Source organism: Poecile atricapillus, chromosome 6, assembly GCF_030490865.1.
Source record: "Poecile atricapillus isolate bPoeAtr1 chromosome 6, bPoeAtr1.hap1, whole genome shotgun sequence".
NCBI lineage: Eukaryota > Metazoa > Chordata > Aves > Passeriformes > Paridae > Poecile > Poecile atricapillus.
The window spans coordinates 16,663,449-16,688,442 of NC_081254.1; the positions used below are offsets into that span (position 1 = coordinate 16,663,449).

Below are 24,994 nucleotides of genomic sequence, written 5' to 3' on the forward strand. Positions count from 1 at the left end.
ATAGGTTTAAATGTCTAACAGCTGCTCTTTTGAATTTCAGCAATGTTTTAAGTGTTGCTACCATTTAGCACTTCCACCGCTCACTGCAATTTACTGTTTGCCTGCATTAGTTATTTGTGTTTGCACAGGAAGACAAAGGAAAAGAATTAGGTGCAGCGTAGAAACAGTTTTACTTCCTTTAAGCCACCTGAATCTAATCAATCTTACAGCAAGCACTGCTCAGGAAAATACCAACACTTTTCGAGTATTTATTGAAAGACTTCACTGAAAAAGCATCTTAGGCAGCATGCACAAATACACACCCTTTCCTGGATGTAGTTTGAAGCTTATTCCATGTTTAGAAATGCATTTGATGGCCCCTATATCGCAAAACCAGTTTTGATGAGTAAACAACCCAGAGGGGGGCTGATTTCAGCAAAACAGCCCATTGAAATTGCATGGAGTTGGGAGTGGCAGTAGCAGCAGGAAGTTCTGGTCTTTTAGCTCCAATCAACTGAAACGGCTTCAAATGCTGCTGCAGTCCTTTCGTATGCGACACATACAACACTGAATGCAATGCACTGGGTACACTTCACTTAAGACAAGACTGTTTAGCACAGCAGGGACACATGGTTCTCTAATCACCCCCTACTACGAACCACAGCCAACACAGGGGCAATTAAATAAGAAAGATCAGAATGTCACTACAGGCAAGAACAAGCTGTGTCAGGGGACAGGGCAGCCATCATTAGGGACCACACAGACCCACTTCCACTTGCTTTTGTCACTCCATATATAGCATCAGTTGTTTCATGAGTACCTGTTGACTATAGCAGGCCCCCCAGCAAATACAGGAGGAGTGGATAGAGCAAGCAGCTGGGAATGCTGTACAAAGCCCTTCTCTAGCCCACTCTGTACTGCATACAGAGACAGTTCTATGGTGAAGTTACATGTGCGACCACATATTCTCATTTGTCCCCATTTTGAAGAGGGCTTAGTTCACCCCTGAGTCAGAGTTTCACAACTGCTTCATTATGTGAACAAGCAGAAGACAACTACACTGAATTCCAAAAGCAGCCAATAAATCTTTCAGAAGCCTAATTTTATTTTAGGAATGGTGCCTCAGGCGAGACTTGTGTGGCTTAGAAAGGGAAAATATTTAAAACATTTGCAAAAGTTCTGTAAACCTGGTTTAGCCAGTTTCTGCTCTGTGTTACACTATTCTGAAGAGACTTAAAGCATAATGGCTCCATCAAGTTGAGAAATAGAAAGAATACTTTGCCACTTATAGAAGACACAGGCTCTTGTTAAGTGTAAGGTTATTATTGCAACATACTTATTTCATAGTCAACATTGTGAGTGCCTGGAGGAATATAACATGGAATTTAGTCAAAGAAGGACTCTAACAGAGTTCTGAAATTACAAGGCAGGGTTCATCACCCCTGCTACCATCACCTTCTGGTCATGCAGAACAGAAAACACAATTCTGGTAAATACTAACTATGCACCTTGCTGGGTTGGTTCTAACCTTCCTAACAAGGTTTTCCCTGTTCCAAGCCACATTACTCAACACAGTGACATCCTCTGGTCTAAGAACAGTCTGCAGGAAAGCAATCGTAACAATTGGCTTTCATCCCTGGCACCTCATAGCACCTCTAATCTCTCAGTACCTGGTCCACCATTAGACACCCACAACAAGAATCCTGTGACTTCTGCAAAGACTTCTGCAGAATCTGAGACTACCTGTCATGTCTCAATGAAAGGCACTTTACCATATGGGAAGTAAAGTAGAAAATTACATACTAACTCTGCAGCAAGGCTTGATACTTTGGAGCTGCAAGAAAGACTTAAAGGAGAAAGAGGGAAAAAAATAAAACCCAAGAGAATATTTTTATAATATGGAAACTAAAGGAGGGTGGAGTAGACAGTTTTTTTATCATTCTCTGTGTGATGTGCATCTCAGAAGACTCTGTACAACATTAGTATCCATCCAAAAATCTATGAAAATTGAAGAACAACTGAAGAATATGTCTTGAAAGCTTTTAGATGCTTCAGAGGAGTGAGGGCCAGCTGATTGGCGTGCAAAGTAACTCACAACTACAGAACAGAAGTAGCACAAAAGAATTGCTGACTGTGATCTGGATGCTGTCTAAGCAAAGCTTTGAAATAATTAATAGAATAGGAAAAAATGAAAAAAGATGCAGAAAAAGTTTGTCCATGTCCAGTAAAGATAAAATGACTTCTTAAGACATTTTAAGAAAAGCATACAGAAATTTAGTCATCACAATGATTGGTCACTTTGCCTAAATTCATTGTCCCTTGTTGCCCTGTGCTTGGGGCTTCTGCTGTACACAGTGAGGCTCATACTGGTTTTCCACTTCTCATAAACTGATGAATGATTTTAAACCATTTATTCAGACTCAAGATATTGCAGCAGAAATACAAAATTTTTAAGTTATTTAGGATATGGAATTATGTCTAAGAAGTAACTCACTCCAATAAAAAATTTAGACAATCGACTTCCCTAAGTTTGTAAAGATGCTCATATCAAACTTCTTCCCACAAATATCTTCCAGAAGAGATTAATTTCCATAATAAATTATTAAATAATTAAAAATTAGGTTGACATTAGGTTGTATCAACATGTGAATTTGGAACAAAATATTCTCAATATAATTTTTGAACAATTTCATTTCCAGGGTCAGATTCAGAATTCTTTTTTACTTAAATGCTTATTATGTGGGCAACTGTCCCTGAAAATAATTTTTAAAAGATATTAAAAAACCTAATCACAAATTTATATTATTTCTATTCAGTAAATCAGAAACAGCCTCTCATTATTATAATGATATTGTTTAACATTGTTTTCTTCTGTACATAGATTAGTTGCACAATTTCTCCAAACATGCTTCATTATGACTAATAAAAAAACACAGATAAATAAGTGTAGATACACAAATTAGGAAAAATATAACATTAGTAATGTTATTTTAATTTATTCTCCCAAGAAAACTTACAGCAAGGTATAAATTTACTTGCTGAAGAAAATAAATGAAAAGATAATTAAACTCTAATTAAAATTACACTCTGATGTACAGATGCAAGGATAAGCAATTCCAGCTAGAGCATTGTTAACCATGTACAATAACATTTGTTTGTACTTATAGCTAGGCATGAATTTATTTAAAAAACCCCAAAGAACTCATTTCAGTATCCAAACACATCCTTAGTGCCCCCTAAAGATGGTGTGTTTAAGTTGCTCAACAGCAGCAGATTACCCACATGCTTAAAAGCAAGCCCAAGTGAGTGCTTTGCTGAATTCAAGTCAAAATGTGACTCAGTCACAGGCTTAATTTGTGCTTCTGTGCTGCATGAGTGGGGAGTGGGGAGATGTGGAAGCAGAGTGCCTCATCTTTCATAATTTCATGTCAGAGGTGTGAATTGTGTCAGTCCTTGAACTCCTAGGGCAGAAGTGGGAGGGTTTAGCTCTAGAAGGTGGACAGACACAGCAAGAGCATGGCTCACCCACTGCTTGACAGCCAGCACAACTAGACTGATAGATGTGCACTTAAAAGCAGAGGTGGGATCAAGATGTAAAGCACAGCACACCGAGATCAAAGTGTCAGCACTCTGCATGCAAATTATGTAGTGCCTGCCACTGATACCATGCCATGCACAGCTGCAATTCTTTGTGTGTTTCTTTGCAAGAGCACACCACAGCTAATCCTGTGTGCCAATTGCCTATGCAAAACAAATATGCAAAGTGAATGCATATTTGCTTATACATAAAGATCAAAACCACAGTGTCATACCCTTTTTTTATGAGCCATGTAATGAGTCACTGAAGAGCCACAAGTAGAGGGTAGGAGTCCTCCTTCAAGTGCATCTAGATACACCCCTACCACAGTCTGTCTCACCTACTTGATCTGAAGCTGAGTGTGTAGGGATTGTACAACTATGTTCTCTTTGAGGTCCTCAGACACCACAGATCCTTATATCCTACAGCACCCTAGCAACCAGCCTAGGCCAAAGAGCTCAGTTGAGGCTCTTCTCTCTCCCTTCATTACCCCAAGCATTTTTTTTGGTTTCTGTGTTTCATAGTACCCTGATGTTTGCTTTAAAGACAGCTGACAGATCAGTTAAGAGACGGCAAATACTTGCCTCTGTAAGCACAAAGAAGGCGGGGGTGAGTAAGCATGTACCCATCTCCACTTTGTGGGGTTGGAAAGGTATTTCTAAAAGTCATGAAATGAAATTCACTGATTTCTACATCCAACACAATCTACTGGTGACTTGAGTAGCTAGAGTGAATCATCTAAGACGTAAGGACACTGCAGCTTTGTTCTAAATTGCTCTGATGTTTGTGCCACACTTTGCAACTGCAAACAGTGGATCTGCAAGTCAGAACAATTTGGTTTTACATTTACTTCCCTAGATTGATATGAGGCAAAGATACTGATCAGTATAGAATTACTCACTAATTTTTATATGCTTCTGAATAGTCTTTACAGAATTAGAAACCTAAGACACTTAATCTAGTTACAATGAGTTCCTTGTTGTCAGCAGCTATTTATATGCTTAAGTTTTCACCATTATCTATACAAAACATTTTCAATCATAAGAACAGGTAGCATTCATTTTGGCTTTTGGCCTTCAATTTCTCATACCCTACTGATTATTCTGACCTGCCTTTAGACTAGCAGCACCATACTTTCACATTTTTCACTTTGAGAAAGATTTCTCCTTTGGAGCCTATGGAAGAAACATCATGAGACAAAATGCAAAACACTCCAGACTCAAGGCTTCAGCATTCACACTGTGGTCAGCATTAAAGACCGGATTATACAGCTAGAAAATTGACAGAGACATCTCTGATGGCCTTGAATTCATTCTTTCAGGAGAGGAAAATCTGTTATAGTCTTTCTAAAAGGCTTCACAGGAAAGGAATATTTATGGAAGCCTCTAGACAAAAGTATTTAATTTTTTTTAAAAAAAATAATTTTTAAAAAGTATTTTAAAGTATTACTGTACTTCCATCAAAATTAACGATACAAAAACCTGTTGACCTCAGGAACATAACTTCAGTGTCTCTAAATAAAACATAATTGTAGGAAGCAATACAGCATAACTGATGCAATTTTTCCCTTAATTTAATGGAACTAATCTGTCCACACTGTGTTTTAAGGAAACTCTTCTGCAGTTTATTCTTCCCACTGTACAATTTTTGTTTAACTTCTAGTTCTTTCAATAATCAAAAAGTTCTAGTCTGCCTAAATATTTATTGTTTCAGGCAAGAAAGAACTGAGCACCAACAATTCTGTCTTCTCCTCCCAAATTGAGGTGATTCTGATTTGCAAAGCTAGTTAATCAAAGATTACAGCAGCAGAATGTGGTTCTGAGCACATGTGCTGTGAAATACCAATAAAAAAAAAGGATCAGGCAGAGCTAACACACAGGATACAGAGCAGATGCATCAAATTCATAAGGAGAGTGTCTGTGGTGGGAAAAGGCGCTCCATAAGGTGCCAGTGCTCTTTGGCCCTTTAGAGACTCTGGGCCACAGTCTGGCCCCTGCTCTCCACACCTTGTAACATCATTTTGCTGAGCTCACTCCAGCAGCATACCTGTCTGTAAAAGAAAATCTCAGGTGGCCTCAGGGTAGATCCTGTGGTGAAGAGGGGGAAAGGGCAAGGCAGGCTACAATCAGCAAATCTGGGCTTCACCCAGAGGGCTGGGGACAGCACCAGCAGTTGTCAAGGCCCTTGCACAATCCTGTGTTTGCAAGAGGACACAGTGACTCAGAGCACTTTGAAAGCCATGAATTTTCTGACCTGTCTTGGGAAGCAGATTGAGATTGGGCAGCAAACCTTTATTTTAATTCTCATTCCTGACAGAGGAAAATGTTTTCTGCTAGTTGCCTTAAAGAAAAGCAAAAAGAAATGAAAGCAGGCACAAACTTTTTTAGCATTATTTGTTAATATTTTTTGGCAGCTGTACATATACTACTCTCTTGCTGTGACCATAATCGAAGCCTAATGTTGCTCCCAAGGAATGCTGTGGCAGTATTCCCACTGACTGCACTGCAAGCAGATCTGGGGCCTTTGTTTGGTCAAAACTGTTCCAGATGGAGTCCAGAGGATTCCCACCCGACATTCCAGTTGTAAAGAATGACTCTGCCTTTATCTTCCAACAGGAGTTCTCTCACTCCAGGTACATTTGACCTGTTAGGATCAACAGTGGAAAGGACCCACTACCATTGTGCAGGATGACCTCTTGGGAGGAAAGGGCAGTGCCACGTTTTATTACCTGCATACCTGTCTAATCAATGTTAAGTTGGTTATATACAGTACAATTCAGTTTAATGTTGTATATATTGAAAGGGCTTCTGCTGGCCACAGGGATGTAGCTGCTCCTAGGATAGAAAAATAATTGTAGTACATGAGTGGAATGGATTTTTGAAGGATGTGAACACAAATCCTGGTACTGGTGTACCATGGATTTGTGTTCACACATGAAACCATACCAGGAGTATAATGCAGAAAAAAATGTATCATTTATATGATGATACCGCAGAAGGTAATCTTACCTCAGGTAAGATCAGGCACCTCAGAAGGAAATCTTACAATTACAAAAGGGAAAATTCTTTAGTTCTTCTAGGATCTTCAGTGGTGAAAAATTCATTAGAAACTTATATTTGCATCACACTTCATAAAGTACTAATATTTTCTGTCATTATTAGTGAGCTATTAGCCTAACAGTAATTTTTGTGATGAGCTGAAGTGGGGCTAGTTGTCAGATGACAGATGTGCAGAAACAGTAAGCTGACTGGTACTTTCTATTTCAAAACTCACTGGTCACTTCTGAAAATTTAGGCTGCTATTATCATTATATATTACTTTGAAACAAAACTCTCCCTCCCTCAACTTTGTTTGTAATTCACTGTTGATCTATGGCTCTAATTTTGTAAGCAAACTGATGTTCGTTCATGCAAGTAGGACTTATGAGCAAAGACTGCAAATTTAGGCCAGTAGAAAAATAACCACCCAAGTTACCACAATACCCAGCTTGAAATTTTGGTCCAAAGCATTTGATTTAACAATACTAGAAAGCATTGCCAAGCTCTCAATTCAGATGAGAAGATTCACCAAATCATGCATAGAACTTTTTCAAATCCATACTTATTCAGAAACTTCCAGGATAAGAAACTAAACTTTGTCCTTCCTTATAGTATGAGGCTGAGTCTGTGCAGGCCCCAAGCCAAGCACTCTGATTAGTATTCTAGAGAGAAACACTGTGGCACCTGTGAAGAATCCATGGGCACAAGGCATCTGCATGCTTAGATGGAAGATTTCTTGATGGGAATGGCTGCTGGCATAGGACATTGATACCTTTGGTACACACAGCAATCACCAGAATTTAAGAATTTGTTTCATAAATACAGGTTTCCTAGTTGTGGTCAGTTTAGGCTTAGAAACAGATTTCAAACACACAATGACATCCAAACACTGTTAATGTGTTCTAAGAACAACTGTGCTATAATATGACCCTTTAGTTAAATTTCATCGTGGTGTGCATTGAGGAACAATTGCACATACCAAGCAAATTATTTAGGCATTCCTGTAACACATCTAACATGCTCATGCATTGAATCAACAATCTCAGAGAATCAACAATCTGAGAAAAACAGTAGTTCTGACCAATTATGTGGAGAAGAAAGCAAAACAATATGAAGACACAATTTTCTTTTGAATAATTGTAGATGTACCTGTTTGCAGAGGTGTTTCATTGGCTCAGTTACTTTACAAAACTAGGAAATACATTTATGGTTACAAAAGCTAACAGACAGCAAGGGCTGTGGGAGGGGGACAACTATTTTTTTTTTCTACTATTATTTTTCACTATTATTCACTGAAATAGGCTTGTTTGCTTGTTTCTTAGTATCTTGGGAACAATGATTAAAAACAAACCCAACAATATTTTCTTGTAAGATTCTGAAGCAAAATGCCTTCCTTCGACTTCACCAGACACTCAACTGGGCTTTGAGTAAAGATGGTGATTGCCTCCAAATGACACAGCAGTGACAGACTTTGCAACCAAGAAGCAGAAATAACTGTAATGCCTTATGGGCTTCCAAAACCTGTCTAACAGTTTTGCCTTTGTTAATTCACATTTCAATCTGACAAAAGACGGGAAAGGTGCAGAAAAAGCACACCTAAGGTATGTGATACTTTGTGTTCAGCAGGCAAATTTGTATGACATTTTCTCCCTTCCGTTTTCTCAGTGAGTGAGTGAAAACTTGCACATGTTTGTCAGACTGGCCCTCCATTAAATGTCTCTTCATGGAAATAAGGGGATATTTATGCACAGTGACTAATGAATGGATGCATTCCAGCATCTGCTATTGTGTATTTCCTGTAAAGTCATTTATTATTCTATCTAACAAACACAGTGTTCTTGGGCTGATGCTTAAGATTAATGAGGCATTTACTCCTATTCAAGAAACAAGTTCAGAAGACGCATTTTCTCCCATTCAGCTGTGCTGATAGTTTAATTAATGCCATTAATACATATAAGTCACCAAGAACTGTTTTATGGTAACACCGAGGAAAGTTGGCAAAGCAAGAAAATTTCAGAGGTAAAGCTACAACATAACACTTCCCTTTGTTTCCAGGTAGAACAGGATTCTCCAGGCAGCGGGTGATCTTACAGACTACACTAGTAACAAAACCACAAGATGTAATGAGCTGAGGTAATGACAGAATATCAGTCTTAACTCTGCTTGTGTGAGCTTAGTCAAATCCTTAATGTGATTTCACTACAAACATTTTTCTGTAGATGCATGTCATAGTCCACCCACCACCCCCCAGCAGTATTAGAGACAAAAAGAAAGAAAATGACCTCTTATTGAAATGTAAGAGTTGATACTCTAGACCATAACCAGTGCTATGGTCTATGGTTTAAAGATATATTAGGGGAATTTTTCAAAGTATGCGTAGTTTCAGTGATATCACAGGAGGAATTTAATGGCTCTTTCAGTGTTCATACCATTTTTTTCTCAAGTTTCTACATGGTGCTGTTTTCTTTTAGGGATGCTTAATTGCCAGGCCCACTTAGGCCAGCACAGAAATCTTGGTGCAAACTGGAATGTCACTGGGGTCACATTTCAGAAACAGAGAACTGGAAGGCAAGGAGTGAGCATGGCTCTGCTGCTGGCAGTGCTGTGCAGTGCTTTGTCACCATACAGCTTTGCTGCTTGAGTTAACACCTTCTAAAAAGCCATTCCCAGTCTGCAGTGGACAACTGCAGGTACAGAGATGGATGTTGAGTTTGGTATTGTGCCTGGTAATAGAACAAGGAACACCTGGAGAGCTTTACAGACAAAAGCCTATTACCTGCTCTGAATGTTACTCCAATTGCTTAAGTAAACCAACTAAGTCCACATAGCTCAATAGGATAAAAAAAGAGGCCTTGAGAGAGACATTTAGGTCTTCAAGAAATATTTCTGAAACCTATCCTTCAACAAAATTTTGCTCATAGTGAAAATTCAATGATTAACAAAAGAACACTGTATGTACATATTTGTTACTGATAAAAAACACCTCCTTTACCCAGCTGTCCCAGCCAGAAGCTCTGAAATGGCCATAATATAGTATTAAACATCTGAGCCTGGAACAGTGATGCTATCAACAGGTGCAAGGACATGCTATGGACAGCTTGCAGTAAGACCTGCTAGACATGCATCAGGCATACAGACACCACCCATCCCTTATTGTGGGAGTAATACAGATAGAATTACACATCTTCTGCCCAGAGAATAAAATATAACACACTGTCTAATTCTCAGCATCATTAAAGACAACAAAACTATTATTTAAATTTACATCTCCAAGTTATTTGTAAGAAGTTTGATGAACAGCCTCAAGAAATGTAGTATTTTTTTCCTGCAAGGGTTTCCTAGTGCTTAGCCTGCAGCTGTTAGCATTGGATTTCAAGACACACTGTACTAAACTGTATTAGGCATGTGAAAGGACTTTCATTCCTCATTAGCTGCGCATAAGAAAGGATTGTAACTTTTAAAAAGAACTAAGCAGCTTTGTAAAAATCTTGAATTTTGCTCTAACAAAAATCATACTTGTTAAAACTTTTTTTTATTCCCAGCTGAACTATGCTTCAACTCAAAGCAAATAAAGTCATCAGTTGACTCCATTCTATTAGAGGACAGCATTTAGAGAGGGGGAGGGGGGAAAAAGAAATAAAAAAGAGTCCAATAGGTCTTTGAACAGTGGTCCCTTGTCTGTCACATCAAGACATGGCTTCTACTTCACACACTATTGACTGTGAAAAGCAATCTTGCGACTTTTGAAGCCCCATCACAAAAAAAGGAGTGCAAGAGAAAACTTTTCTTGAAATGTCAAGGATGGGGGGCTGACTGCTCTCATCTTCTATGATTAATGACTTGTGGCCTTCTTGTGTAGAGGCTGCTAATTAGCTTTAGACTGATTAGGGCTGTAGAATGCAAAATTCAGCTTGATAAACCTGGACAGCCTCCATTCCCCACCTCAAACAGGCCTGGTGCAGAAATTCTGGCATCTGGTTTTGTGGTAAAAACATGCTCATTGGAACTAATGTAATTCCAAAAGACTGGGCTTCACCTACTAGAAACTTGAACTGCAGTGTTTTCCTGTATAATTAATTTCCAGTCCTGTCCTAGTTACCTGCTTTTTATCTAAATACTTGCTTCACACTTGGAGTAAGCAGACATCATATACTAACAAATCTTATTCAACAACATTTAAAATTTAGTTAAAAAGCAAAACAGCAGGAAGATACTTTTAATCTTCCACTATGCCCTTATTAACAAATGAGAGCAAGTTCATTATAATGCTTCTAAAAAGTTGCACACAGCCTTCTTGGATGTTCTTTATAGATGCATTTAAAAAGAGAGCAGAAAAGTGGCAGTTCCTAAATTGTTACTGCCTAACACTCTGACCACCTGCTTTACTGGAATACATGCTGAACCCTTTATTTGGTAATAATCACTTGCCGTAGCTATAGAGGTGGAAGTTTAGTACACAGGGAGTTTCAATACCTTCTACCATGGCCCCCTTCTTCTCTCCTCTGAGTCTTGGATTAATTCTGCTTGTTAAATTGATCTTCACATGGAAAAGCATTACATTCCAGTAAAACAGAAAGGTTTCAAATTCCTTTGCCAGATTTTTAACACAAACCTCATCAAACTGATGCACTACAACATAAGGCTGATTAGCTTAAGAACTGATTACTTGTCCTCTGGGCACTAGCAACCAAAATTAGAGACTTTAGCAGCTCATACAACAAAGTAATATGGGCTTATTTTTTCAGATACCTACAGTTCCAAGAGGGAAGGGGAAAAAAAGTGTTTCTAGGCTACTACCAAAGAGGGAAAGTTTCTTGCTTTGGATGGGATGGATTGAAATGCTAATAATTTCCTCTCTATTGAATAATACCTAGATAAAAAGACTGCTTAAATATTTGTGCACAAAGCTAAATTAACCAAATTATCATAGTTGACTTAATTTTAATTTCACACATATACAAGTCTGAACACCTTCAACACATGGGCTGCTTGAATTCAAGAGGCTTCCTATCATGTTCGGGATTTCTCAGAGCATCTTTCACTTGTTCTACCTATTACTCACTTGCATTTCTCTACATGCAGAGGGCACCTGTTACACCAGGTACTGCATGTTGTAAAGTGAAAAGACAGTCATGGTTGAAAAGAGTAAGTTCCAGTATTGCAAAAATATTTCCACATGAGTAGGCACAGGCCTTGCCAAGGGGAGAGGTTACAGCAGTAGAGCTAAATTTATGATGAAAGGCAACAGGTGGCCATTGGAAATAGTAACTTAAGGGACCACGGGATGACTGCAACAGACAATGCAGGGAGAGGTCATCATCCACAGCCTCTTTCAGGTCCCCAACAGGAAGCCTAAGTTTATGCCTAACTTGAAACATGCAAACAACTGCTTTGAAGCCGGTAGTAACCAGATTTTTAAGTACTTGTGTGTCTATGCATTTATTTTTGCTGTAATTATGCAGCATATACACTGTGTGGTGTAAACAACCTCAGCATTCTGTAAGGTAGCACAGTTCCTCCAGAATCAATATATTGCTCAAGACCTGGGATTTAACTTAGTGTTTATAAGCACTTTTCTATGCCTTACCCTGTTTCTTCTTTGCCTTGTTTTGCTTTCAGCAAGGCTCTTTGTAGTGTCATAACTCACAATCTTTCTAGTTAGACTTTGTTTATAAAACCTCTATTGTTCCAAAACAATGGAGTTGTGACCTGTTTGAAGGCAGGACTGCAATCAGGGCCCTCTCCGTACTTTCTCAGGGTGCACTTTGTGACAAAGTGAATAGACCACACAACCCTATTGATGTCAGCCAGGAGGGGAAAAATAGGCTCCCTCAATAAATCTCAACATAAATCTTCTTGCCCTATCTCGCCATCTGTATGAATTCACCTAAAGCACACATTTAATAAGCAGAACAAGTATCCCCAAGCCTAAAAAATTGAAATACTGCTTGCAGACCAAAACAGATTTGTTTCATATTTAGGGCAGTTTTAGGGAATTCACAGGCACAGAAAGCAACAGGTGGAAACATAGCTTGGGCCAAGACACAGTGAATGAGATTGACCCCAGCACCATGAATATGTTTCACTCTTCTGTGTCAGTTCCCTGCTATAAATTTCCTCAAGTGTCAGGTTTGTGGCTTCTGTTGCTTTCTTATCACCGATGACTTTGGTTTTCTAATTTTGCCTCCAATGTTGCAGAACAATTAACCACACAACGTAAGTACTAACAGTGAAACAGCCACAACTTTTTTCCTTATTTGAAAATGCCACATTCTGTAGCTCTGTTTTTGAAGGTCAGGTCAAGGCTGTTTAGAAGAGGTTGAGGATGACCATGTCTCTCTTGAAGTATACTTTTAGTCATGCATCAGTGGCATTCACCCTCATTCAGCTTTACATATTTTTTGTACAAGTGTTAAGAAAATAAAGTAAATCAAAGGAATCACTGCAGAAAAGAGAAAGTTTTCCCTTAACTTCAGTGGAAAAAGTCTTCATGTGTTGCCTACATATATTCTAGGTAGTTAAAACATGTGCAGTCAATACAAATTTTCATTATCATTCATGAAAGAAAAAAACAAAAAAGCCAGAGCAAGCACTAAAACAAGCAAACAAATGGAGCCTCCAATTTAATTGCATAAGTGTTTGTGGGAAGACTGAAAGCACTTCATAACAGTGCTACCTTTTTGTCCAGTGTCAATACAGCTTCTAGCACAGCAGGGTTCCAGATTTCTGACCAAGTCTTTCACACAGTGTTGCATTGAGCAAGAACATAAAGACAGCTAGAGCCAAGCTATTTCTAAATTTGAATTATTATTTATGTTTTTAAGCATTCACTTCGTTTTGAAAGCAATAAAATCCTTCTATAATGTCTTCCATCTGAGCAGAGCATATCAAAGTGCTTTGCAACAAATTACTGGTTAAAATGTGTAAAAGAAATTTAATTGTTATAATGAAAGGCAAAAGATTTCAGTCAAGTCCTCCTAGAGGGAAAATACTACTATAAATTCATCAGGACTAAAAGCATGACAAAAACTGATTTCATAAAATTATATTTCTGCTGAATCAAGGCATATTTATCATACATAACTTTATATAGCAAATTCCAGGCAAATTGTTATATTGCTGGTTAGAAAACACTTCAACTTAAAATGATTGTTCAGGAACCATCAGTAAAATTGCACACTTATTGGTAATAAAAGCTGTCATACCATCAACATTTGTAGATCTGTGTCTGCTGACCTGGTTGTACCTACTCAATGACTAACCACTCTGAACAAGTGAAAAATTAAGGGAGGGAACACCCCTGTGAAGTAAACACTCAGCTCAGGTGATCTCCACAGAAAAGGAGAGCAATCAAACAGAGCTCCTTATGCGAGAGACACATGCAGGGAATCAGCTTAGGGGTGAAGTAAGGCATTGGAGGCCACTGCTGTTTCTCCAGGACTCGTGAAGATAAAAAGGAGTTCTCCATAAAGCACCTTCCATGAGGAATTCATTTATTTCTCTGTGCTGAAAATACAAGAAAAATAAATGAGCAACCTAAAATGAGCTCAGTTATGACACCCTCACTTTACTCCCTCCAGATAGGCAAACACATCCACAATCTATTCATTTAGTAGCACTGAAATTATTAGGAATGTGTAAAAATTTAACTACTTCTAGTAAAGCTAGAATAACTATGCTTTGCTCTAGCATAAAACATTTTACAAGGTACTATAAAGCAACCCTACCATGCACAGACAATGCCATTGCTCCCAAGTAATATGCAAAATACTTTCTTAATCCACCTCACTGCTTTTATTGTCTGATGATTGGTTCAACAGCTGAGTATCAGCATCAAATCAGTTCAGGTGTCCTCGCTAATGCCTTCATTCACTGTGGCTACACGACATAGGCTGATTACCTGAGCACTGAAGGGATGGCAACACCCAGCTGCCACAGCTCCTATCAGCAGAGGACCTGTGGAAGGCTGTAGGGGCAACTAGAGTTCAGGGGTTGCTGCAGTACCTTAGAAGAGGGTAAAGTAGGGTGGGGCCAGGGGTACAGCTGCCCAGACATCCCCATTTCTACTGGGATACCACACACAAAGTTAAGTGGGGCAATTGAGAAGTGAAAATGCTTATATCTGTGTTAGAGTTTGTGTGTCCCAAGCACAACACATCAGCCAGGTAGCTAAGGAATTGGAAGTAACAACCTGAGAGATCAGAGTGTAGAAGTGCTAGAGGAGGCTTGAGGGCAAAGAACATGAGAACAAATTTAAGGATGTGATGACAAGTCAAAAAAATATATTCAGGTTATGCATCCGTTTGACAAATTAAGATACTTGAAAATAGACTGTCTGAATACTTTGTGATAAGTCTGATTATTGGACATCTATAAGAGTGTAGTAGGGCCAGCCAAGTCAGCATCAGAAATAATTACAGGTCCAACAGTGAGACCATCACAATCTACAGACACTCTTGAGGCAATAATCATACAATGGTTTGGGTTGAAAGTGACCTTTAAGGTCTTCCAGTTCTAAATCCTCTACTGTGGACAGGGACATCTTCCACTATGCCAGGCTGCTCAGAGCCCCATCCAACCTGGCCTTGAATGCTTCCAGGGATGGGGCATCCACAACCTCTCTGGGCAACCTGTTCTAGATATTATGTGTTGTTAGATAAATTGTGTGTAAGGGCAGCAAGCTTTTGAGTATACAATCTCTTGTTTAATGGCATGAAAGACATAAAAATCAGTTACATGGCCAAACCTGGCCTCTTGGCATTTTGGATATGATGCATAAAACTTTGGAGAAATAAATTTCTTACTGTACAGTATAAACCAGCTCTCCCAAGCTAGGTCAAAATTGATAGAGGCACACCCAGAGCTTCTATTTGCACTTAACAACTAGGAAATTATTTTCAGCAATCTGTGGTGTACTACAAAGCTACCCAAACCAAGAACACTGTGCATTTTAAATGCTGTATAAAAATTAGTGCACTGGGATATGTGTGGGAAATAACCAGTACTTAAAGCTGGTAATTAAAATTATTGATAATAACAAAAAGCAAAAAAAAAAAAATCCAGTCTCCAAGCAAGTCATCATAATGCTTAATAATTGATTGCAATTGTAATAAATACTAATGAATTCATTTATAAAGTAATGTAGCTTTATATGTTTATTCACTTTCCTAAGAAATATTTGTGTTGGGGCTATGTCAACAATTTAATACACTAATATAATTTATAATAATTTATTATTAGTTTCAACACTTAATAAAAAGCAGTTGTTTCACATAAATACCAAAGCAATCTTCAGAGCACATCTGTGTCCCTAGCAAGTATTCAGTCTGACTTGAGTCCTTTTACCATCTGTGAGCCTGCAGGATGGAACTGCATCAAGCAGCTGAATGTCCCAAAGGACACCAGCAGAATGAGCAGGCCTGCAGGGAGGACCTTGCCCTAACCCGGGGTTTACCAGCATCCAGACTATCTCCAGAGCCACACATTTCCACTGGGAAGAGATTCAGTCACTCCTAAACAACAAAATCATCTCTCCATACTGACTTAGTAGCTCTGAATAATCTCTCCCACCCCTATAAAATTTCCTACCTTTCTGAAGTCTGTCCATATACTGCTTCATCTTCTAAGACAGCATCCCTCTTCCTCCATTAACTTTGCTAGGGATGCCACGCAAATATTTATGACAGCTTTTTCAACTCAGCTGTTTGCTTCGTCTGTGAAGGTTATTGGGTACTACATTAACATCTTCTGTGCCACTTGGGATGTATATCTCCTGCTGCGCTCACATTCCTGATGTGGAGCATCTCTCAGCAAGAGTGGCAACAATGAGCAAGGCAGTGTGCTCTGTGGAGCTCCAGGAATGTGATTGCAGGTGATTCCTGCAGGGTGAGGGGATACAAATGTCCTGCCTGCTGTGAGCTCAGAGCTAATGGTGATGCCAGCTGGTCATCTTCTCACTGTGCACACTGAGAGGGAGATGCTGTCCTGCATAGGAAACACAAAGCTGCAATCCCTGACTCTAGGACTGAGGTGATTATGTGATCAGCACCATCCTGCCTAGTACCTGGAATTCAATCAGGACTGGACCAGCCATTGTCCCTCTAGGCAAAAAAGATCACGTCTACTACCGCCCTAGTAGGAATGGTGGCAAGGTGTGTGGTAAATAGGCCACACCAAAACTCTTTTTTTCTAAACCTATCACACCTGGATCCCCACTCCTGTCTCCTAGGGTCGCCTCAGAAGGCTCAAACTGTGCCTGAGTCACACGCTGGCCTGCATGCCCTTGCCCATGCCAATATTATGACCAGCTGACAATGCCTTTACAGTACTGTTTTATCTGATTCATGCCATCAGCAGCAAAGACTAATTAGCAAACAGAACAAAAGGAAAGGGATTCACACTGTTCTAAGGTTTATGAATGCTGGCATGCCCTTTTTATTTCTCTGAACTTGAAATCCTGGGCACACTCACCACCTGCCTACTTTGTTAAGCACCTTCACAGTGTTTGATGATCGTTAGATGTCCTCTCATTTAAAGGGAATTATGGATCTGACTCAGAAGATTCAGTATACACAGTACAGGTTGTTGTAGGTCAAGGAATAGACCTTACCTCAGCCCAAAGTACAGAAGTATACTGAGAACTTTCAAGGACACCACCAACTGGCCTGTTTTTGAATCCAAGCAAAAGACAAAGTCCTGGCATGGCAGTAGTCAAGCCTCTTAATCTCAAGATCAATATGACAAGAGCTGGATATTATCCTAAGTGCTTCCTTTGCTCTTTTAAAAGAGCAGGTCTTGATACAACCACCAAGACCTCATGTAGAGTTGCAAAATTTGCCACCTCAAGGAGTACTGCAATGCAGTTGTTGCAAAAAGGAGGAAGCTAACTTCAAGGAGCTCAGACCTGGGACAAGTTTTTATAAATGCATGGCTGTCATTCTGCTCACACCTTTGCTGTAAATGTGAAGCTCTGCAGGATGAGGTTAAGAGCTGGGCTCTGTGGCTGACTCATCTAGCAGACACAGAGCTCCTGTGGGCTGTGTTGAGAGAGAAACACAAGGAGTAAAGGGATTATACTGTATTGTAGGTCGAGAGCCAGTTTTGGTGAAGTGTTAATCTCCAAGAGTATCATTGCCAAAGTCACTCCTTAATGTAGCAGTTCAAGAGACAGCCTCTGTCTTAGGACCTGAGGCGAACATATTTGATGTCACACTACAAGTAGAGCAGGTGCTGGGTTTGCAATGTATATTTGATGTCTAGTGTTGAAAAGTGAATTGATTGAAATGCTGTCAGGCTGCATTTTGAATGATTGCACTACTAATGTCACCTAGAGGCAACTTGATGGACATTCTACCATACATAGAACACAGTAGGCTGGAAATCATCATTTGCAAATCATCACCCTTGAAAGTACAACAACCAATTCAGCTGAAGAAAAAAAAAGGAAAGAACTGGAAACATGTTGAAGAAACATTAACCTGAGGAAGTGAGAAAATCAGGAACACAAAATATTTAGGCTCATGGATTTCTCATTATGGGAATTTTCAGTCAACTGTATTTCTTTTGGGGTATTGCATTTCAAAATCTGTGTTTTGTTTGATAATGTAATTCCACCACAGGAAATCTAATCAGTTCAGCTTCTAATTTTTTAGTAATATACATTTAGGGTTTCATTTATGAAAGCAGTTTTACAAAATCTGTCTCTATATACAAACGTGACAAAATGAATAGTAGAACACTGGTATATTTTTGAAAGGATATGTGAATTTAGGTAACTAATTCACATATAGATTAATAAGAACTTAGTATTTCAATTGTATTGTTGATTATGTAAATCACAGTTTTGACCTATATTTTCTTGCCTTGACACCAACCTGGATTAGAGTTTATAAACATTCATGTCATAGGATAGAGGTAGGGAAAATTTACTTATTTCCAGTATCAACTCTTCTCCATAAAAATAGAATTCTGCAATTAATTTTACACCAATCTGGAAATTAATTTTAGCAATGTGGTAAAACCATTGGCTTATAGGTGCTCTCAGAACCAACATCCCAGAAAGAGGAAGAAGCCGGACTAAGGAAACATGAGTATTTCACCACAGTCATCTACTATTAGCAGCTCATGTTAGCTAGTCAGCAATAATGCTGAAGCCTTTCAAGTATTCTTCTATCAGATTTACTTAGGAATTTGGTATGAATTTTCTGTGTGTATTCTTCTAGAAAACAGCAGAAACTGCTAGAAACAGGCTAGATGTTCAACTGTTTCATTTTAAAATCCTGTGGGTTTTTTCTTCATATACCAGTGTATTTATATATAACCTCAAACACATTACGCTTTCCTTGAGCATTACAGAACACAGCATCTCATCCAGAAGAACATTTGAAATTCTATACGAATTTGGCACGGCACCAGGGAAACTCTATCCCTTCCACTAACAAATGGGGACAGGAAGCCATTTTGAATCTGCACAAAGTCACACAGCAAGTTAAAGTATTCTGTGACAACTGAAAACAAAATGATTCCATGTTGAGGCAGGAACTGCTTTTAAAACCAAGTAGAATCAGGAACAGAGTTCTTCTTCAGCCCCTTGGTACCATGCTCATGTAGAAGTGAGGTGTTCAAGCAGACAGTGCTTTTCCTGAGCAAGGAACATGGAGCAGGGCCATAGAAAGGCCAGACCTCGCCTAAAGGCAGGCTGCCTGGGAGCTCTCCTGCTGCGGTGCACACATGAGTCCTAAGTGGGGCCACTCATCAGGGAGCAGAAGGAGCAGGGCTTCTCCAAGGAGAGAAGCAGCTGGGAAATGAAGGTAACTTGAATGAAGCCCCACGTTGCCTGAACTGGACCAGGCTGGTGGTTGTAATAGAGTCCACTGACAGTCCCAGACCAGGTGAGATGAAGAGTCAATGGCAGCATCCTTCCAGGAATCAAGGGAGGAGTCTGAAATGGGTTTGTGATGCAGCTGTCAGGCACACCCAGGATACAGAGAGGAGACAAAGTTACCTTTCAGGACAGGTCTGGAGTCCACCTCAGAAAGCCAGTCAGCAAGGCAGAGCAATGAATGGGTGGCACAGGAACACCTGCAGCTTGGCTTAGCACACAGCCCAAGGCTGAGTGCGCCTGGACATGCAGGCAGGGGCTGTGGGACAGGGCCTCAGGTGAGCCTCACCAAGCTCCTCAAGCCAGGCAGGGCCTCATACAACCCAGCCTATACTTTGGGAAGAGATCGGAGCCTAAAGCCTTGTTTTAGCAAGAAATATTGCTGCTTTACCTTTAATAAAAATATATACCTGCTCTTATGCTGAAAGGCTGGCATTTGGCCAACAAAAGATCAGGTTTTTCTTCAGCACCTGATATAACCTCCCATAGGCAGGTGTTAGTACAAAAAAAGTTCTGCTCAAATGGTGACGGGCAATCTTTCCTCTTACTTGTCTGCTCTGAAGACTGCAAAAATCAGTTGAATGAAGCAAATTTTAAATACGTAAATATTTACATAAGAAATACACACAAAAAAAAGTACCCAGTATTCCACTTTATAAATTGAGCCTTAAACCATTAACTCCTATTAAAAGTCTTAAATGAGTAAAAGTCTTAAATGAGTAAATGGTAGGCCCCTTCTCCAGCCTGTGTGTCATTTTAAATTTAAACAAAATTAATGTCTTCTAAGGGAATCTTTCAATATTTAGAAATTAGCTGGCTGCCCAATTATCAAGAATTTGTATGCACATTCTTTTCTTTCACTGATCTGCTCTTTCAACATCAGGAATGGTAACACTCTGGGAATTGTTTACCCAAGATCAGCATGGTTCAAGTGTTACTTAGGATCTCAGTTAGCATTTCTCAGGTTTTAAATGTTTAGTCCTTGGGGAGAAGTGAAAATGACAGCAGGAAGAACCTGGAGTACTAAGTCCTGCTGAAGCTGGCACTTGATGACAGGAGGGGAATGAACACACAAGGCACTACATTTTATGATAGAGCAAACAGGGAAGTTTGTATTAGATTATATCAACTTGTGCTGTGTCTTGAGCACATCTGAAAGAAAAGAAACTGAAGAAAGTTACAGGCTACAAAAGCAAGAAGAATGAATGGAGAACTGGAAGTTTGGAGTAGGCGTAAAATGGAAATAAACAGTAGAGGAAAAGAGACTTGTCACCTCTCACATGACAACTACTCTAAGTGATGGCTTTGCCGTTCAGATGAAAAAGAATTTGTTCCTTCCTCCCTCACCCCCAGGCCCACCAGAGGGAGACACTTCGCCCAGGGGAGGAATGGCTGTGGCATCTGATGATCTGAGCCTCATGTCAGAAAGATGAATAGAGTCATTTTCTCTGAAGTAAAACAGGCAGCAGGTGTTGAAGGGTAGGGTGGGTGCAGGTAGCGTGCAAATCTGTCTTTGGTTGGCCTAGAATATTAGGAAGGCATCTGCCACAGAAGGCAAAGATATCCTACACAAAATGCTAAGACCCATGGATTGCTGAAATCTGACATCAGGTTCCAGAGCTGTCAGCCCTCTGTGGACAAATTGATGGATCCATGGGTACAAGCACCCCAGCTCTGAGCGCTTATGCAGAGTTTGGATGCACAAACACTGGCAAACATCTTGCTGACCTTGCTGTATTACCTACCTGCTTCCAAACCCATAGAGATGGTCCATCCAGTCAGGGTCCTGCCCTCCTAGGCAGTGTTCCTGAGCAGAGAGTGGACCTTTATTTCCTGCTGCCATCACTTGCCATCGATCAAAGCTACAGCAGGGTGATAACCCACTGCAGACCAGAAAGGCTGTAATACACTCTTCCAGGAAGACAAATGCTTTCTGAGGCTTCCCTATAGCTCATAGAATGCTATAACATAGCATTCTATCCATCCATCTGTCCCTGCACTTAGAAACAAGTTGGCTTAGCAAGGATGCAACAGCAACAGACAATTTGTTCTCCCTTCCAGATGTGCTACTCTCTTCCTCAGTAGGTCAAACTCCTCTCCCAAAACTGCAGCCATTTCCCAACCAGGGAAATGCTACTGGGAAGATGAATGCCTTCCTCTCCTGTGTTACCTTCACAGTATAATTGTAAATCTGTGACACTCTGAGCAAATTGTAATCTGTGACACTCTGCAAATTCCACAGGCCAAACTGTAAACACTGCAGGAATTCGAGGTTCTTGACATTTCATGGGAAGCCAAGCTGTAAGACTGAGGAAAACAAGCTAAAGGCTAAGTTAAGATATGTCTACTAGCTCCTAAGAAGGATCAGTTCAAATAAGGAACTGTAGTCACAATTTCCTGCTTGATTGTCACTTTCTTCCAGTGAAGAAATAGTCTGCAACTGGCCCTTGTCAGGAACAAATTACTTTCCCTTCACTGCCAAGTCAGCTCCACATGCCATGCACAGAAGAGAAGCAGCACTGCAAAAAGCCAGTTTTCCCCAGAGTTTAGGAACTACACAGGCTAGTAATCTGTACAGACTGTTCTAAAGAGGTAACTTACCCTGAGTTTACTGAGAGCAGTATAAAGGACTAAGTGTGAATTTTGCTCTAAATTAATTGAAAAAAATCTGCCATGCAATATTTTGCATAGGAATTCACATGAATGAAAATTTTTTATCTGAGAGCAAGCTTTAGGGAGGGCCAAGACAGAATCTAAATCCAACCATAAAAGAAATGTGGTGAAAGCATTTTGGTATTTTAGCTTATGTTCTCAGATAGAGCCAATCTGTACAAATAAAAAAAAAGCTAATTAAAATTAATTACAAAGAAGAGTGTTTTAAGACATACTGTTTTCAGACTTCCAGTTTGTTTGCTTTTAGTGTGGGCAAGATACAATAAGCATTCTGCTTAGGCCTTCCTCACTTCATTCCTTCAAAAAATGTTATGTGTGTGAGATAAAGGGAAAATCATCAACAATGAGGGTCCCAAGTGCAGAGTACTCACACTTGAGGGCAATTTGGAGTTTATTCCATGGCACAGTCTGAGAGCCCTCATTCAGCAGTTAAAATCAATGGTAACTTCACTGAGAAAGGCATGTCTGTCAGAGTTCAGGACTCTGAAGAAACTGTTTGAAAACAGTGAGAATAAAATTCCTAAAGCAATGATGTAAGCTTTAAATTCATTCCATTATCAAAAAGACTTCACAAGTAGATTTCCTAGTTTTTCAGTTAGGAGTTGTACTTTGGTGCTTTGCTTTTCTTTGTTCAGCCTAAATGAGCTTTTATAACTTTATTGTACCTATCATACTTCAGTAAGTCCTGATTTGGACAACTCTTGACTGCTTACTCAAGTTTCTGGACTTGTTCTTTCCTAGTCAGAGAGTAACTTGATCCATGCATCCTGTTGATTCTTTCAATGTCTAAAATTAGCACCGTGCATGCACGCTTCCTCTACCTGGGAGCATGCTCCCCGACAGGACCAGGGGCACCACTCAGGCACAAAGGCCTAGCAGTTATTTTTTTGACAGGAGAAACCAGAGATTTTTACCTTTAACTTCACATACAAGGAAGAGATTCCATCCCACTCTCACATCCAATGTATGTGACAAGTACCATTTTGTTCAGCTAAATGCTGAAAATGGTAACATGGTTTGTAAGCACGAGGGGTGGCACCCATCCCAACATATGATCAGCAGTGCCCATGGCTCTGACAAGTCCAAGCACAGTTGAAGCTATGTGGCGGTCACTGGACTGCACACTCGGAAAGGTTAAAGAGAATCCCCCAGCCTCTCATTCCTCTCCTCCTCCACTCTTCCGTTCTCGCAAGGATCTCTTGGGACACCCTTGCTAGAAAAACATTTGTCAGAAAACGGAAGGCAACCCAATGGGAAACATCAGTGAACCTGCATTTACTTTATTTAGAAATGACACCCCATCCCTGTCCCCTGGGGCAAAACTTCTTTTCTAGACATGACCTCAGAGATGTGCTACATGCACCCTGCACAATTTATCACCATGCTGCCTATAATTAGGTTTGTTAACATACAGCCTAGTGCAGTCTTGTTGACTGGGAACTTAATCAAGTTACTATTGAGTTCTTGTATGCATTGCTTCGGGTGACTGTTTTACTTGTAGAATTATAGCTGTGACCAACGTGAGGAAATTAGCTCTGGACACAAGTTTTTTACTTTTTTTTCCCCCTACATGTGAAAATATTTAGCAAACAGTGACAATGATGGAAAACAGTAGGAAACAAAATGTTCTACATTAGTATAAAACATGAAAAATGCAGCAAGGACCCTCAGTGGTACAACATGTGTTATGCTGGCTGGCAGTCCATTAGGCTTGATAGACATTTCACTTACCTAAGTCAAATATAACAGTCTAGTATTCATTAATATAAGAAGGGGGTTGTGGAATCAAGCCTACCATCTGGTTAGAACGACAGAATAATCTACAACTCATGATTAGGTCTAAGGAGTGGAATTTCACTTTAATCTTTTTCATTGCTCGAAATTTCCATCTGCGCAGTACGGCACATCATTTTTCTTCAAGACAAATGTGCTGTTTTTCATGTTCCAAAATTAGATCAGAAGAAAACGATTAATCATGTCATGGCCTGGGAAAGGAAACAAAGCCCTGATATTTCTCTCTCTCTCTCTCTCTCTCTCTCTCTCTTCCCCCCCCTCTTTCCCTCTCCCCAGCCCTCGCCCCTCCCAGCTCTGGCTCTTTGCAAGGTCCTTTCTTTCCCTGCCTCAGTTTTCAACACAACTTTCAGAGATTCACATTGTGGTAGGCTAGAAACACTCAGAAAACAGGAATTTAAAATAAAGATGCAGCTTTGATTTGCATGGCCGTTTTTATTTTCCCTTTGCCTCTCCCCCATCCCCAGTTTGCCACTTCATCGTTTCCTCCTTCTCTCTCTCGCTCTCTCTCCCTCTCCACCCCCTACCATGTGCCCCCTGGCACAGGACGACAGATGGTGACCTGTTTGCATGTGACACCGTAACTGAATCTAAACTCAAGGAAACAAGTCACCGGGCTGCAAATTAGTGAGACCACACAACTGTCAGGTGGCAGTCCCCTTTGACAGTTGTAGGCCATTATAGGAACATTGATGTTTTCGCAGTGTGACAAAAAGGAATCCTTTTTGCAGCAGACCTGTCTGTCAGCTGGCTCTCAAGTCATAACAAATCCCTGGCACTCAGCTGAGGCTGAACATTCGCAGCGTCAGGAGGATGATAAATGACCTGCAGGGCTTTGAAGTGCCTTGGCAGTTCAGATGGGTCCGCAGTGCTGACAGAGAAATATACACAACAGCGTAACCAATAATGAGAACATTAAACATTCCTGCTTTGTGACAGGCTGACAGAAAAACCCAGCCTCACATCAATCATCTGTGGAGATATAACCTTGACAATTAGCCCCCTCTCTGATACTCAGAGTAACCTTTTTTTTTTCCCCCCTCCCCACCTCCTTTT

The 24,994-nt window shown here is 40.0% G+C and overlaps 1 long non-coding RNA gene across 1 annotated transcript in view; it reads right to left on the reverse strand.

Moving 5' to 3' along the window:
• Positions 1-13,420: 13,420 nt before the first annotated feature.
• The window catches only part of LOC131580433 (uncharacterized), an 83,834-nt gene continuing 72,260 nt past the window's right edge, over positions 13,421-24,994 (reverse strand). The window contains exons 6-7 of the long non-coding RNA XR_009277871.1: positions 16,183-16,307; positions 13,421-14,100 (exon numbers count right to left, since the gene is read on the reverse strand). This is a non-coding gene — a long non-coding RNA (uncharacterized LOC131580433). The remainder of the gene's footprint in view (positions 14,101-16,182; positions 16,308-24,994) is intronic.